This window comes from Panthera tigris, chromosome C2 (genome assembly GCF_018350195.1).
Source record: "Panthera tigris isolate Pti1 chromosome C2, P.tigris_Pti1_mat1.1, whole genome shotgun sequence".
In the NCBI taxonomy this organism is placed as follows: Eukaryota; Metazoa; Chordata; class Mammalia; order Carnivora; family Felidae; genus Panthera; species Panthera tigris.
Genome location: NC_056668.1, coordinates 125,078,601 through 125,095,490, shown reverse-complemented (window position 1 = coordinate 125,095,490; position 16,890 = coordinate 125,078,601). Strand labels below are relative to the sequence as shown.

The 16,890-nt window shown below is 38.2% G+C and overlaps 1 protein-coding gene and 1 pseudogene across 5 annotated transcripts in view; one reads left to right on the top strand and one right to left on the bottom strand.

Moving 5' to 3' along the window:
* NCK1 (NCK adaptor protein 1) overlaps window positions 1-16,890 on the top strand; it is an 88,447-nt gene that overhangs the window by 41,726 nt on the left and 29,831 nt on the right. The window contains exon 1 of one of the 5 annotated variants that reach the window (XM_015539931.2): window positions 13,209-13,232. The exons of the other annotated variants lie outside the window; for them this stretch is intronic. The gene's annotated coding sequence lies outside the window, so the exon portion shown is untranslated. Of the gene's footprint in view, window positions 1-13,208; window positions 13,233-16,890 lie in introns of those variants that run through there. 5 annotated transcript variants of the gene reach the window in all.
* On the bottom strand, window positions 3,155-3,610 carry LOC102967233 (annotated as a pseudogene).

The following is a 16,890-nucleotide window of genomic DNA, read 5'->3' as shown; positions in this document are numbered from 1 at the left end:
TTAAGGAGGCAAATGCCTTCATTACTACTAAGGTGATGGTAGTGAGAATGGAGATAACATGGAATCATTTGAGTCCTATGAAGGAGGTAAAAAGGACAACAATTGAGATGCAGGGATTGACTGAATAGGGTTTCATTAATCCAGATAACTAGATTGATAGTGTTACTGTTTACTGAATTATAGAGCACAGAAGCAGAAACTTTGTAGGGATAAATGTGAGGTGTCTACGGAGTAGATAAGTACTGTACTTTAGGAAGCATTTTCACACCTAGTAAATTTTTTTTAATGTTTATTTATTTATCTTGAGAAAGCATGCCTGCAAGTGAGCACAAGCTGGTGAGGAGCGGGGAAAGAGGGAGAGAATCCCAAGCAGGCCCTGTGCTACCAGCACAGAGCCCAGCTTGGGGCTCGATCTTAACGACCATGAGATCATGACCTGAGCAGAAATCAAGAGACAGATGCTCAACTGACTGAGCCACCCAGGCTCCACCACCCCTAGGAATTTTAAGTGATAGTGTACTGGTTCTCTGTAACTCTCTGGTAGGTCCTATTGCATGCATAAGCCAAAAGATAAAGATATAAGCCAATTTTAATAGTAAGGCTTAAGTGGTAAAGCCCTGAAAATATTTTTGAATACAAATTACATAAGCACATGGAGAACATGAGGGAGAATTAGAATTAAGTATAGCAGTTAATGTGAAAATACTCATATTATGATTAATTGCATGTTAAATATGTCCTGAATTTCACGTTACATACATGTTTTACTATATGTTAGGAGAATATGGTTCCTAAATGTGATGGTATAATCTAAACCTTATTTGTACTATATAGCATGGGGAAATGATAGTTTCACTGTCCCCTGTGCTGTGTGTATTCTTTTGGAAATATGTACAACTTTGGAAACATGACTTGGAATGACACTTAAAAGAGATTTGGTAATTAAGAGTATATTAAAGAGTAAAGACTAGAATACCAAGGGGCTAAGATGATGAAAACATTAGAAAACACAATACAGATCTGGTTTTATTTAGTCCAGATAATTTAAGGAGAAATTTAGTTAATAGTTTTGATATGATCATAGTTTTGATATAACTCAGGAGACTTTTTGATACAATCTGATTCAGTTCTCTTATTTTACCAATAAGAAAATGGAGTTTCAAGGAAGTTAATGTGACATTCCTTGACTCATAATTAATGGCAAGGCAGTTTAATGGCAACTCTTGTTTGTTAAGTATGTTTTATTTCTAGGAGCAGTAGAGCAGAGCTGAGACTAGAGCAAGGCAAGCACGTTGCCTAGGGTACAAAGTTGAAGGAGGCAGTCACTTTCAGGTGCAGATCCTGGACTTGGAAGATCCTTATTTATCAAACTAGTATTTGAATAGTCCTAGGACACAACTCCCAGCCCTGCAGATTAGGGATAGCCTGAGGAAGCTAGATGGCTCACTGATGGTGGAAGAGAATTAACCCTCAAGACCTAGGCCTTTGTATGTGGTAATCTAACAGTTTGCAAGTACCTGTGGAGTATTACTTCACTTAATGTGAGAGTGGTGTGGGGTTTTCTGTTCTCAGGCCTGGATTGGTTCCTATACTCCTTTTTTCTTTGAATCAGATCTCAGAGGCTGTAGTTTCTTTTGTTCTTTTAATAATTTTTAAAAAATGTTTATTCATTTTTGGGGCGCCTGGGTGGCTCGGTTGAGCATCCGACTTCGGCTCAGGTCGTGATCTTATGGCTCATGGGTTCAAGCCCCATGTCAGGCTCTGTGCTGACAGCTCAGAGCCTGGAGCCTGCAGCCTACTTCAAATTCTGTGTCTCCCTCTCTCTGTCCCATCCCTGCTTGTGCTCTCTCTCTCTCAAAAATAAATAAACATTTAAAAGAATTTTTTTTAAATGTTTATTTTTGAGAGAGCTAGAGAGTGCAAGTGGGAAGAACAGGGTGGGGGAGAGTGGGGACAGAGGATCTGGAGTAGGTTTTGCGCAGACAGCAGCAAGCCTGGTATGGGGCCCAAACTCCTGAACTGCAAGATCATGACCTGAGCTGAAGTAGATACCCAACCAACATGTGCGCCACCCCCCCCCTTAAAGCTGTTTTCACCCAAAACCTCTTGGGGGTTCTGTCAACTTGGCTGGTGAGTTCTAGAAAATCTAGAAAATCTAAACCTCTCATTCCTTTTCTTTTACAGCCCACATAGCCAAATATGGAATCAATTTAGAGATAATAGTGACAAAGAAGTAAGAGATTAACCTAAATCTACTTTTATTATCATGACCTTTGTTCTCTAGTTTCTGACTGCATTTTGTTTTTGAGGGTGCAGTCACCTAGTGGAGCTCCATTCCCCTTAGGTAAAGGACAGGTTTGTTTATGAGGGTCTTTCTCCCCAGCTCTTAGGGGTTAGAGGCAGTCTAGACTGAATGAAATCCCTACTTCGGTGTCTCAGGAAGATTATTTGTTTTTCGCAGAACCTCCACAGTTGATGGCACAAGTGAGTAGAAAAATCGTTCTCCAAATATTAGTGGCTCCCTTTTTGGCATTAACTTATGGAAGAGAATAAAACCAGAATGCCCAGCTTTTGTCTTAGAACTAGTGGGTATAAAGTTGTTATGCTGCTTCTCTGGATCTGTCTTTTTTATACTGGTACCTAGCTTGCCTCCTTAGGACCATTATACTTTTTGTTCTTAAGGCCTTTGGAGTTAAAGGCAGACCATTTGTTTTTATATTACACTTTAAAATTGGTGGAATCTGGAATCTAGAAGTGAAGACAGGTGGTTTTACTGGCTTAGTCAAAGGTGTATCTAAATGTATATAAACATTCGCAGTACATTAGACCCAGTTTACAAATGCAATTGGCATAGTTTGTGATGCTCATGTGAGCAGAATAAGTTTAATGTAAGTCAGCATTACAGATGAAGTAGTATTAGCAAGAAATAGAACTTTTTCCACTAGCTTGTAAGCTCTTTCAGGACAGACTTATCTTTGTAAGCTGGATAGCTCATACTGTGTCTTGCACATAGTAGAGCCTTGGAAAGATAAATAATACACAGGTGAAAGCTTGGTTAAATCAGGGGTTTGGTTCATAAGATCCACATCGTTTTCAGTGTTAGTTTTTTTTTCTAGTTAGACAATGATTTTATTGCGTGAGTACATAGTCAAATTTATGCAACCAGGGCAGAGGCTGTGGGTGACTCGTATTTCCAATTGCGGGGAGAGGACTCCTTTGGTCTTATAATATCAAGCCAACTAGTGAAGACAGCTCTCGATCAGAATCAGTGGGAATTTAACATCCTTTTCTGTTCCTCTCAAGATTCTTTTGAACAGCTTTCTTAATCAAATGGTTGAGATCCTCAGGAACATCAGGAGCAAGTCCTTTGGACTTCAGAATTCTCAAAATTTTATTGCTTGTCACAAAATGTACTTGTGCAACAGGATTACACTGATTTATGAGGGAGTCAGGACCTTCTTGGCCAGTTTGTAGATCTGTTCCTTCACGTCGGCAGACATCAACTTCAGCCAGGTGGGGACGCTGTGGCGATAAGGCAGAGCCAACTGGGACAGGCCCTTTCTGGGAGCATGCATGCGAGCTATGAGGCAACAATCAGGCAATGAAAGAGTCCAGTGTTAGCCTTCATTAAACCTGGTCCAGAGTGTTTACACATAACACACAGAGTTGTTAAATTTGGGAATGTCTGTACTTGCTATTAGGGTTTTCTTAATGTCCATTTAGTTTATTTTATCCTTGCTTTTGCATTTTTCTTACTTCTGAAGTCTTTCTTACAGAGTGTGCTTTTTTTCCTTTAAATTTGACACTCTTGGGATGCCGGTCTGGCTCATTTGAAAGCATGCTCTTGATCTTGGGGTTGTGAGTCATGCCCCTCGCTGGGTGTAGAGATTATGTAAACAAACAAACTTCAAAAAACCAAATTTGATACTCTATTTTTTTCTTTCAGTTCAGGTGCTCGTTATCGTATATTGGCCCTATTTGTTTGTTTTAACAGAAAAGTAATTTTGGTTTATGAAGTGAAATATCCAGGGATAGATTCTGGGTTGAGGAATAATTAGAATTGGAGGCTCAAAAAATAGAATCTAATCTCTGTGCACCTCTCAGCTTCATTGTCGGGTTCTGTATAGTGACATTTACTCTGTTTTCAGGTTTAAGTCTGTTGGGAAAAGAGAGAGTGCTTTCCCAGTAACCTCTGTAGACATCCTAAGAAACTTTCTGAATGAACAACTTGTTTTAAGCCCATTCTTCACTAGTCACAGGAAATAAGGGGATTTAATATTCTGATTAGCTGTGCTTGATTGCATATACTACCCCTGGGTTGGAACTCCACCTAAAGAATGTCAATATAGAATTGGTGGATGGGGGCAGGGATGGAGAGGATAGGGTCTGAGAAGGAAGCTGAAACACTACTATGAAAAGAAGAGAAAATGGATGCTCATACAGCTTGAATGTCAGCTAGCTAGCTATTCACCATTTTGGTTGACTTAAGTTTGATTTTTAACGGATCAGTGAGGTTTTCTAATTTTTTCTTAATTATCAAAGTAATATATGAACATAGATGAAAATGTCAGACAGTGGTGGGGCACCTGGGTGGCTCAGTCGGTTAAGCATCCGACTTCAGCTCAGGTCATGATCTCTCATTCATGGGTTTGAGTCCCATGTCGGTCTGTGTGCCGGCAGCTCAGAGACTAGATAGAGCCTGCTTTGGATTCTGTGTCTCCCTCTCTCTGCCCCTCCCCCACCTTGCACTTGTGTGTGTGTGTCTCTCTCTCTCTCTCTTTCTCTCTCTTTCTCTCTCTCTCAAATAACTAAACATTGGGGTGCCTGGGTGGCTCAGTCGGTTAAGTGTCCGACTTCAGCTCAGGTCATGATCTCACAGTTCGTGAGTTCGAGCCCCCCATCGGGTTCTGTGCTGATAGCCAAGAGCCTGGAGCCTGCTTCGGATTCTGTGTCCCCCTCTCTCTCTGCACCACCCCTGTTTGCACTGTCTCTCACAGTCTTTCAAAAATGAATAAACATTAAAAAAATTTTTTAAATGAATAAATATAAAAAAAATTTAAATGTCAAATAGTGCTAAAAGGCCTAATAACAAAAATAGCAGACCTTTGCTCTCCTTTTTCTACCCCCTTGCCTCAAGAAGTAATCACTTAAAAATTTTTTGAGCTCTTTTAGAAGCAACAGCGTAAAAAGTTGAAAGTGTTGACTTCTTGAGACCAGCAGGAGGAAAAAGGAGGAGGAGAACAAAGGACTGTTAACTTTTGTTAGAGGCCTTATAGTACTATTTGACATTTTAAACTATATTCATGTATTACTTTGATAAATAAAAAACATGTAATTGTTTTATCTCCTGATGGATTAATTTTAGACACCTACTGATTGTCTGTTAAGGTTAATGAGGTTATTTATTTATTTATTTAGCAATCTCTGTACCCAGCTAGGGCTCGAAATCACAATTTTGAGATCATGAGTCCCATGCTGTACCTACTGAGCCAGCCAGGTGCCCCATTTATTTTCTTAACCTTTCTTAGCCTTATTGTCTTAGTTAAAATTGTATATTCATATTCGGGATTTTCATTATGACTATATAAAACACATACATATTGTTTATAGCTGACCCATCTACTATGATTAAATTTTACTTCTTATGTAATTTTTTTAATTTATAAGAAATTTATATGGTTTACATTTAAAATTTTCTTTGTTGTCTTTGAACTTATAGCTAAGCCTTCCCATATTCCAACAGTTCTATAAATAGCCTAATCTGTCAGATAATTTTACCAGTTTTTTTTCTTTTTTTGGAATCCTCCAATTTGGACTGTTTATTCTAGATCTGCTTCTGATCTTAATTTACTTTTGCTAGCATTTTGGAAATTCCTTTTGCCTTTATTCATTGGTTTTCCTGCTTCCTAGATTCTGTGTCTTCTTTTTTCTTGCTTTACTCCTTTGTTTTGCTGGAACATACTGTCTGGTTGTTTCCTAAGTCAGTGTAAATTGGAATTAAATTTTATGAGAATGGTTGTCTGAAAATGACTGTTATTCTTACACTTAATTTTACTTGGTAGTTTGGCTGTATAGGGGAGTTATGATTTAAAGTGTATAGAATTTCAGTTTTGCAAGATCAAAATTGTTCTTGAGATGGGTAGTGGTGATAATTGTGCAACATGATGAACATACTTAATGCCACTGAACTGGACACTTAAAAATGGTTCACATGATAAATTTTATGTGTATTGTATCAGTTAGCTAGGGCTGCCCTTCAGAGTATCACATATTGGTGGCTTAACAGAAGTTTATTGTCTCAAAATTCTGGATGCTAGAGTCTAAGATCAAGTTGTCATCAGGATTGGTTTCTTCTGAGGGCCTCTCTCTGGCTTGTAGATGGTTGTCTTCTCTGTGTCTTCATATGGTCTTTGCATAGTGTGTGTCCTAATCAGCTCTTCTTAAAAAAAATTTTTTTTTTTACATTTATTCATTTTTGGGAGACAGAGACAGAGCACACGTGGGGGAGGAGCAGAGAGAGTGAGAGGGAGACACAGAATCCAAAGCAGACTCCAGGCTCCGAGCTGTCAGCACAGAGCCCGACGTGGGGCTGGAACTCACAAACCTTGAGATCATGACCTAAGCCAGACTCGGACGAACCATGAGACCATGACCTAAGCCAGAGTCAGATGCCCAACCGACTGAGCCACCCAGGTGCCCTGGTAATCAGCTCTTCTTATAATGACACCAGTCCTACTGGATTAGGAGCTACCCTAATGACCTCGTTTTACCTTAATTACCTCTTTAAAGACCTTATCTCCAAATACAGTCACATTCTGAGGTACTAGAGGATAGGATTTCAGCATCTGAATTTTGGAGGGGAAAAAATTCAGCCCATCATATGTATCACAGTTTAAAAAATGCATATTAAAAACATGAGTATAGTTGATTATCAACCCATTTAGGTTTAATTGCCATGTAGTACAATAAGGATTAAATCAGTTAATGTGTTTACATTTGTTGTATTAATTATGCCAGTAAATTCTTCATTATGTTACTTTTTTCATAATTGGTGATTTATACCATAATTACTTATCATTTAGTAATATTAGCAAGATTATTCCTTTCACTTTAGTGGTAATGTGTAATGGTTTCTTATTTAGATTATATAAAATGTAATATTCTTCAGAGTGTAAAATGGTGATATGTTCTTAAGGTGATCTTGATACAGCTTATAATTCAGAGTAATAAGTAAAATTTTGTGATAGCTGACAAAATAATCATATAGGGAGTAGTAAAGCATTAATTAAATAAGTTGTTGAAAAATAGAATTACAGTTGATTTTTTTGAGAACATGTTTTGCTTGGTATACCTTTCTTTACTCTCAGGCCTTATTAGCTCAGTGTCCTGTTAGTCTGTAAAAACTACTTAGTAATTATTTGTTGAATTAATTTTGGTATGCACAGAACTAGTGCCTGTGTTTTTTTTTTTTTTTTTTTTTTTTTGTTTGTTTGCTTCTATTGGGGATATGTTCAAAGTGATATTTCCAAAACTAAATAGAATAAGGTGGCATTTTATTTGACCTGTTTAAAAAGAAAAAGTCCTGATTTTTTTTTTTTTTTTTTTAAGAGCCTTTATTTCGGACTAGCCTAAAATCTTTTATTTTCCCCATGATGGGATTCTTACCTGTGTTGTTTCATTGTAAGAGTGTTTAACAATCAAAATTACTTGACAAGATAGTAGGGCTTAAAACATTGAATAGAATAAAATCATTTTATGAATTGCTTTGTCTTTTTGCATTACTTACAGCATATTGAAGTTAGGTATTTGGGGATTTTTTTTTTCCCCCTTCATTGTTTACTGAAAGATCTGTAACCCAACCAAACTTCCGGAGTTAGTCACTTGGGTATTGTCACTGCTGATTTTTATCAGAAACAGGAAATTGTCAAGTTATGTGTTAAACTATAAGAGAGTCTAAAATTGCATTTGTATTAGCATGAGAGATTTCTTTTTAGAATTTTTTTCTATCACTTGCTAATTCCATACTTCTCCTCAGAATGTAACAATTGCCTTGCCAAAAATGGTCATATTTATCATGGCCTATATACATAGCAAACTGTACCCTTCCTCATAGTTTACATATCACACACAATATGATTGGTAACATGATTTGACAGACTTAGTGTCATTAATATATAAATATACCCAATAAATTATAAAAGTAGGTTGGGGAAGAATATATTTTTAGGTGTTTGGCCTGATGTTATTATTACTATATTTAGATTAGCAATTCTCTAGAGGTTCCTAACATACCTTTTAAAGAGTCTACAAGACCAGACTATTTTCATTATACAGAGATGTTAATTTCCATTTTTACTCTGGAGATTCCAGAGGCTGTATGAATGCAATGATATTTTATAATAAAATGTCAACATTTGAAGATCTGCAAAACTTAGTGAATGTATATTGCATGATGATACAGAATCATATGTGAATATAAACAAGTCCATTTAAAGTATCAGACTGAGCAGTGAATATTTTCTGCCAAATATTTTAGTTTACATTCAGGAAGATTCACACTTTTTAGAGTGTGGTTGAGATTTGACACAGTTACATAATCACTGCCACAATCTAAATACAGAACAGTTTTTCACCCCCTCATGCTTTTTTTTGTTAATATATTTAAAAAATTTTTTAACATTTATTTTTGAGAGACAGAGACAGAGACCGAACAGGGGAGGGGCAGAGAAAGAGGGAGACACAGAATCTGAAGCAGCCTCCAGGCTCTGAATTGTCAGCACAAAGCCCAGTGCGGGGCCTGAACCCAGAAACCGTGAGATCATGACCTGAGTTGAAGTCAGAAGCTTAACCGACTGAGCCACCCAGGCCCCACCCCCTCACGCTTTGTAGTCCAGGATGTCATACATAGCCTTTTGAGTCTGTTTCAAGGACATTGTATATGGTTAATCTATGTTTAACTTTATAAGAAGCTGCCAAACTGTTACCCTTTAGGTGGCTATACTGTTTTGCATCCCCACAAGCGCAATGTGTGAGTTCCCATTGCTCTGCATCCTTATTGACACCTGGTACTGTTGTGTTTCCTTTCCCCCCCTCCCCTCCCCTCCCCCCCTCCCCTCCCCTCCCCCCTCCCCTCCCCCCCTCCCCTCCCCCCCTCCCCTCCCCTCCCCCCCTCCCCTCCCCTCCCCTCCCCTCCCCCTCCCCCCCTCCCCCCCTCCCCTCCCCTCCCCTCCCCTCCCCTCCCCTCCCTCCCCTCCCCTCCCTCCCCTCCCCTCCCCTCCCCTCCCTCCCCTCCCCTCCCCTCCCCTCCCCCCCTCCCCTCCCCCTCCCCTCCCTCCCCTCCCCTCCCCTCCCCTCCCCTCCCTCCCCTCCCCTCCCCTCCCCTCCCCTCCCCTCCCCTCCCCTCCCCTCCCCCTCTCCCCTCTCCCCTCTCCCCTCTCCCCTCTCCCCTCTCCCCTCCCCTCTCCCCTCTCCCCTCCCCTCCCCTCCCCTAAGGGGAGCTGGCCTTAATGATCTCTGAATCACCTTTTGGGTCCTTCTTCCCTTGTCTTGAAGAGTATCTCACATTTGCAGTGGCATATCTGTATGTCGCATCCTATTAAATCTAAGAACACTGACAGTCTTTTTTCATCTTTGTCTCCTTCCAGTTCATATTGGCTATTTCCTGCTGGGGTGGCTGATTGAATCCCATGTTCACACCTTTACAAATCTCTATCAAAGAATCTCTTGTCACACTCGTAGTGTTCTGTTCTGAAAGTGTTTTCTGTCTCTCGCTCGTTCTCTTCTTTTTTTTCTTTTTGGCAGTACAGCAGACTGAGAATTTCTACCTTTTAAATTAACTTCCCTTTTGATTAACAATTATATCTTTAAGATATTTTTCTACTCATGTTTTACTGTAAGCACTCAAGTGAAACCAAGCCACAATTTCAACACTTTGCATAGAAATGGCCTCAGTCAGATAGCCAGTTTCATCCTCACAAGTTCTACCCTTCCACAAAACACTAGGATGTGAATACAGTTCAGCCAAGCGCCTTACCATCTTCTAACAAAGGTCACCTTTCCTCCAGTTTCCAATAACATTTACCTTATTTCTGTCTGAGATGTTACAGATTGGCCTTTACTGTTGTTAAAAAAACAAATTCGACTGGGTAAATGTAAAGATCTTACTGACTTTATTTGATGATTCATGAATTGGGCAGCATCTCATCTAGCAGATAGAAAGGAACTCCAAAGAGCTGTACAAAATTAAAGCCTTTTATTGGTAGAGAAAGGCAGGAAAAGGACGTTTCTAGCAAAGAGGCCACCTTCCTGTGGAGGATGGAAGGGGTCTTTTGGGTGGATTACCTCACTGGTGCTGACCGGGTAATTTCAGATCGACTGGTTAAAGGTTACATTTCTGGGAGAGACTGAAACTGCAATTATGCTAGGTATTGAGTCTTAGTTTTCTGACAAGGGGCTTAGTATGAGGGACTCCATTTTCGGTCTATTGTCTCCCTCTTTTTTTTTTTTTTTTTTTAATTTTTTTTTTTTAATGTTTATTCTTTTTTTGAGAGACAGAGAGAGAGAGAGCATGAGCTGGGAAGGGGCAGAGGGAGGGAGACACAGAATCCGAAGCAGGCTCCAGGCTCTGAGCTGTCAGCACAGAGCTCGACGCGGGGCTTGAACTCATGAACTGTGAGATCATAACCTGAGCTGAAGTCAGATGCTCAACCAACTGAGCCACCGTTGAGCCAGGTGCCCCCGTTGTCTCTTTCTTAACACTGTATTTCAGTCAACATTCTGTTCATGACCACTTAGGGATTCTCTTAAAAGGATTGAGGCTTTCCCTACATGTCTCCCACTTCTGAGCCTTCAGAAGAATTTACCCTTAATGGTCTGTTCTTGGCAATGTAGAATTTTTCTAGCCTGTACTTCCAGATTCTGTCCATTATCCAGTTTGAAAGCCACTCCCACATCTTTAAGTATTTGTTACAGCTGTACCCTCAATTCTTGGTACCAGTTTCTGTATCATTATGTTTGGGCTGATGATAAAATACGGTAGGCCGGGTGGCTTATAAACAGCAGAAACTTACTGCTTGCAGGTCGGGAAGCTGGAAGTCTGAGATCAGGGTGCCAGCATGGTCAGGTGAGTCCCTCCTCCATGTTGCAAGCTTCTTGTATCCTCACATGGTAGAAGGGGTTAGAGAGTTGTATTGGATTTCTTTTATAAAAGTACTAATCCCATTCGTGAGAGCTCTATCCTTAGGGCCTAATCACCTCCCAAAGGCCCTGCTTCATAGTAACTATCACCTTATGGAGGTTAAGATTTCAACATTAATTTTGGGGAGACACAAACCTTCAGACCATAGCAACAGTATTTCATTATGTTTTTACTTTTAGGTTTCTTTCATTTATGTTTCATTACATTGGTAATTTGTCTTTTTGGTCATTCTTGCTAGAGAGTTATCAATTTTCTTGATGTTTTCAGAGAACATCTTTTGGTTTCAATGGTTTTTCTCTAGTTTCTATTTCAGTCTCACTGATTTCTGGTCTTTATTATGTCCTTTTGTTTCCTCTGGGTTTAACATGCTCTTTTTCTAGTTTTTTAAGGCAGAAACTTCCATTATTGATTTGGGACTTGTTTTCTAACATTTTATTAATGACAATACTATAAATTTCTTTGTAAGTACTTTATTAGCTGCATCTAAAAATTTTTTATATGTTGTGTTTTCAGTTTTATTTAGTTCAAAATATTTACTAATTTCCTTTGAGTTTTCCTCTTTGATAACATGAATTGTTTAGAAGTGTAGTGTTTAATTTCCAAATACTTAGAGATTTTCCAGTTATCTTTCTGTCACTGGTTTCTAGTTTAATTCTGTCATGGTCATAGAATGTATGCTGTACAATATCAATTCTTTTTACAATCATTAAGGTTTATTTTAGTGTCCAGAATATGATCTGTCTTGGTGAATATTCCATGTGCCCTTGAAAAGATGTTTATGTTGCTGTTAAGTATAGTGTTATGTAAGTCAGTTAGATTCTCTTTGTTGATGATGTTGTTTAAATCTTGGGGTTTTTTTTGTTTTTTTTTTTTTTTTGCTGCTTTTATACATGTTCCGTGAATTACTGAGAGTAGTTGTAGTTTCCAAGAATAGTGGATTTGTTTACTTCTTTCAGTTTTAATAATTTTTGCTTTATGTATTTTGCAACTCTGTTAAGTACATATACATTTAAAATTGTTGTGTCATTTTGGTGAATTGACCTTTTTCTCATTATCTCTTGTTTCTGTACCCAGTAATTTTTCTTGTTCAGAAATCTACTTTGTCAGATATTTATATAGCAGCTTTACCTTTCTTTTGATTCCTGTTTGCATGATCTTTTACTTTTATGCTATCATATTTAAAATGGGGTTCTAATAGTCTTTTATTAATTGAATCTAACTACCTCTCTGTCTTTTAATTAGTGTAAGACCATTTAGTGTAATTATTGATATATTTGTGTTTAATTATTTGTTTACTGTGGAGGTTTTTCTTCTTTTGGATTATTTGAATACTTTCTTAGTATCCATTTTATTGTATCTTTTGGTTTTTGGTTATATCTTTGTCCAATTTTTTTAGTGATTGCCCTAAAGATTATAATATTCTATGTATACTTGACTTTTCATATTATATCTAGAATTTATATTTTACCACTTCAAATAGAACATAAGACCTTACTGGGTGATGGGTATTGAGGAGGGCACCTTTTGGGATGAGCACTGGGTGTTGTATGGAAACCAATTTGACAATAAATTTCATATATTGAAAAAAAAATAAAAATAAAAAGCAAAATGTTCCCTGGGAAAAAAAAAAAAGAACGTAAGACCTTACAACCAAATAGGTCCCATTGCCCTTCCCACTTTATATAATAATTATCATATGAATTATACATGTGAACCCCCATGATGGTATTATAATATTCCTTCTCAAGAGCTATGCATGTTTTAAAGCATTTAGAAGATAAAAAATAATCTTACTATATTCACCCACGTATTTACTTAAAAAAATTTTTTTTAATGTTTATTTTTAACAGAGAGAGAGAGAGAGAGAGACAGAGCATGAGTGGGGGAGGGACAGAGAGAGAGAGGGAGACACAGAATCTGAAACAAGCTCCAGACTCCAAGCTGTCAGCACAGAGCCCACTGTGGGACTTGAACTCACGGGCAGCGAGATCATGATCTGAGCCAAAGAGGATGCTCAACCGCCTGAGCCACCCAGGTGCTCCTACTATTTTTTTTTTAAGTTTATTTATTTATTTTGATAGAGCACATGTGAGCAGGGGAGGGGCAGAAAGAGAATCCCACACAGGCTCTGCATTGTCAGCACAGAGCCTGACACAGGGCTGGATCCCATGAACTGTGAGCTCATGCCCTGAGCCAAAATTAATTAAGAGTTAGTGCCCAAGCCAACTTCAGGTGCCCCACGAAAGGCCTCTAATTGAGAAACAGCCTCTTCTCCAGTGAAACATTTAGTTTGGTAAATGTAGTTTGTGAATTTACTCCCTGTTTTCACATTATATTCATTTTATATGATTTGAACTAAGCTTGGCTAAAAGAGATCAAGAGAGAAATGGCTGTTAAAATAGTGCAAATGTTTCTACCCATTCTACTCTTAGTTTATGCCTCAGGGTAGACATGAGATAGGAAGCATTACTTTGCTTTTTCAGTTGGCCTCAATAGCTATCCCTCTTGTAGTGTAAACGTGTAAATATCACAATGTTTTGTCATATTTAAAGATAACATCGTTTTTCCTACTGTCTGGATTCTAAATTCAAATTAACTCTTACCTAACTGAAGAAATGATCTTCAGAGGAAATTTAACTTATTAGTGGTTTTTTTTGTTTGTTTTTGTCTGTTTTCTTTTTTTGTTTTTGTTTTATTTTGCTTTATGTTATAATTATTTAGGTGTTAGTTGTGGTTCTACTATAAAGCAAATTTACTTCATACCCTTATTTCTCTTACATTGCTTTTTCTGTCATACTTTTCCCAATTTTCCTCACCCCTACTTTGTATTTTGGCTGCCAGTTCCTATTAGGTAGTTTTCCATTAGTTTTATCTTTTATAGTACATTAAAAAATAAATAAATAAAGTAGGAGTGCCTGGGTGGCTCAGTTGGTTGAGCCTCCGACTTTGGTTCAGGTCATAATCTCACGGCTTGAGAGTTTGAGCCCCACATCAGGCTTGCTGCTGTCAGCACAGAGCCTGTTTTGGATCCTCTGTCTCCATCTCTCTCTCTGCCCCTCCTCCGCTTGCACTCTCTCCTTTAAAAATAAATAAAACATGAAAAAATAAAGTAATATGTATTCAAACCACACAGATCTGTGGCGTACGGACTAAGTTTTACCCACCTTACCACTCACTGACTGAGGCTATCACTTTTACAGCTTGCAGTATATCCTCCCAGAACTTTTGTTTTTTGTTTATTTTTGAGAGAGAGAGAGAGGAAGAGAGAGAGAGCACACAGGCTCATGAGCAGGGGAGGGGCAGAGAGAGGGGACGGAGGATCTGGAACAGGCTCTAAATTGACAGCAGAGAGCCCGATGTAGGGCTCAAATTTACAAACGGCGAGATCGTGACCTGAGCCAAAGTGCTCAACTGACTAAGGGCATCCAGGCTTCCCCCTCCCAGAACTTTTTAATGCCTATACAAACATCTGTAATTGGAATTTTTTTCAAAGTAGAATTATAATCCTCTTGTTTTGGAATTTGCATTTTTACTTAATATTTATTGGCCATTTTACCATATCAGTACTTTATAGACACTCTTGGTGTGCATTTCTTTTTTTTTTTTTAAGGTTTTATTTTATTTTATTTTATTATTTTTTTAATTTTTAAAAATGTTTTTATATATTTTTGAGAGAGCGTGAGTGGGGGAGGGGCAGAGAGAGAGACAGAATCTGAAGCAGGCTCCAGACTCAAACCTGTCAGCACCACCCCACGCGGGGCTCGAACTCAAGGACTGTGAGATCATGACCTGAGCCGAAGTCAGATACCCAACCAACTGAGCCAGCCAGGCTCCCCTAAAGATTTTATCCTTAAGCAATCTCTACACATAACATGAGGCTCAAATTTACAATCTCAGGATCCAGAGTTGCATGCTTTTCTGACTGAGCCAGCCAGGTGCCCCTTGGTGTACATTTCATTCCTTCTTTTTCATAGCAGTGAAACAGCAAACATTCTACATAACTTTAAATACTTGCATTATTTTTTCCTGTAGTATGTAGGTTGCTGATTCAAAGAAATGTGCATTTAAAATTTTGACAATTATTGTGAAGTTTTTCTTGAAAACTTTTGTACCTAAAATGTAATAACCAAGTTAAAAAGACACATGACTGGAAAGATTTATGTCAAAGACAAAGGGCAGATATTCCTACTATATCCAGTTGGTGTTCTAACCACACAGAAGCATATATTCTGTCTTTCCTGTTAGGGTCTGTATATTAGCGTAATCATAAATGTTCTTAGTAAAACATTCACAGTTTCCTAAAGCAGGTTGAGCTAGCAAATCATCATTTTGGAGATAGTAGATCTGGGCAGTGATCATCAATGGCTGATAAAACCATTAGGTAAAGGTTTGATGGGGAGCTTGGTGATAGGTGAATCAGTTTGATACTATGAATCCACCATTCATTTTAAACATCAACCAGATATAGGGTGCCTCCAGTTTTATGCCAATAAGTACACATGAGTATCTCTGAAGTATTCCTGCAAAAACAATAATAGAACCTGGGGTGGGTCAGGGGAGTAAAGCCTCTAGATAAAATTACCAACTTATAGGAGATAGGGAAGATAAAGGAACACCATGAGGATGCACCTCAGTCAAATCCACAATGTGGGAAGTGCTCTAGAACAAATGAAGCCAGGTTCTTCAACAAATAAATGGCATGGAAATAGTGGGGAAAGAGAACTGTGTCATATAGATTAAGGAGATTTAAAACATTAACCAAAGTGCAGTATACAGACTTAGTTTAGATCCTGGTTCAAACCAACTATAAATTTTTTTTTTTATTTAAATACACTTAGCAAAACTGAGTGAAATGAAAGAATCATTGGAGGTGCTTTTAACGGCACAAGTTTTAAAAAAATATGTTGATAGCTGAATTTCAATATAGTTTATTGTATTTGCAATCTTCTGTATTTTTATGCATTTAAAACCTTATTCTGAGTAGGAGTAATAGGTTTTACTAGACTTAACTTTCTTTTTGCTATGGGGTGAAGGCCCATGGCAGAAAAGGTAAAAGCCCCTTGATTAGTTGCTAATTTTTATGGGGTATGTGTTATCTCTTAGTACTTATAGGTGAGATCATAGGATTTCCACACTCCCACCAAAAATTGGGGGATAAATAAACCACAAAGGCAGAATATTGATAATTGAAGTTGGGTGATAGGTGGGGGGTTCGTTATACTATTCCTTACTATGTATGTGTTGAAAATGTCCATAATTAAAAGATACAACCTTTATATCAATTTTTAGTTACAATTCCAGTAAGTAGTAGAAGGCATATTTTGTACATTCCGGGGAGCTTTGAATAAACTTGGGCTATTTTCTGTTACTCTGATAGGTAAAGACTAATGCCTCAATTTTAGTTTTCATTTCTTTGTATAAGGACATTCAAGTGGATCTTTTACAGTACTTTTTGACTCCTTTCTTTTCCATAATTGCTTTTTTGTTCTTTGCCAATTAAAAAAAAATGTTTATTTTTGAGAGAGAGAGACAGAGTGGTGGAGGAGCAGCGGCAGAGAGAGAGAGGGAAACACAGAATCCAAAGTAGGCTTCAGGCTTCAGGCTCTGTGCTGACAGCTCAGAGCCTGACGCGGGGCTCGAACTCACAAACTGTGAGATCATGACCTGAGCTGAAGTCAGATGCTTAACCAACT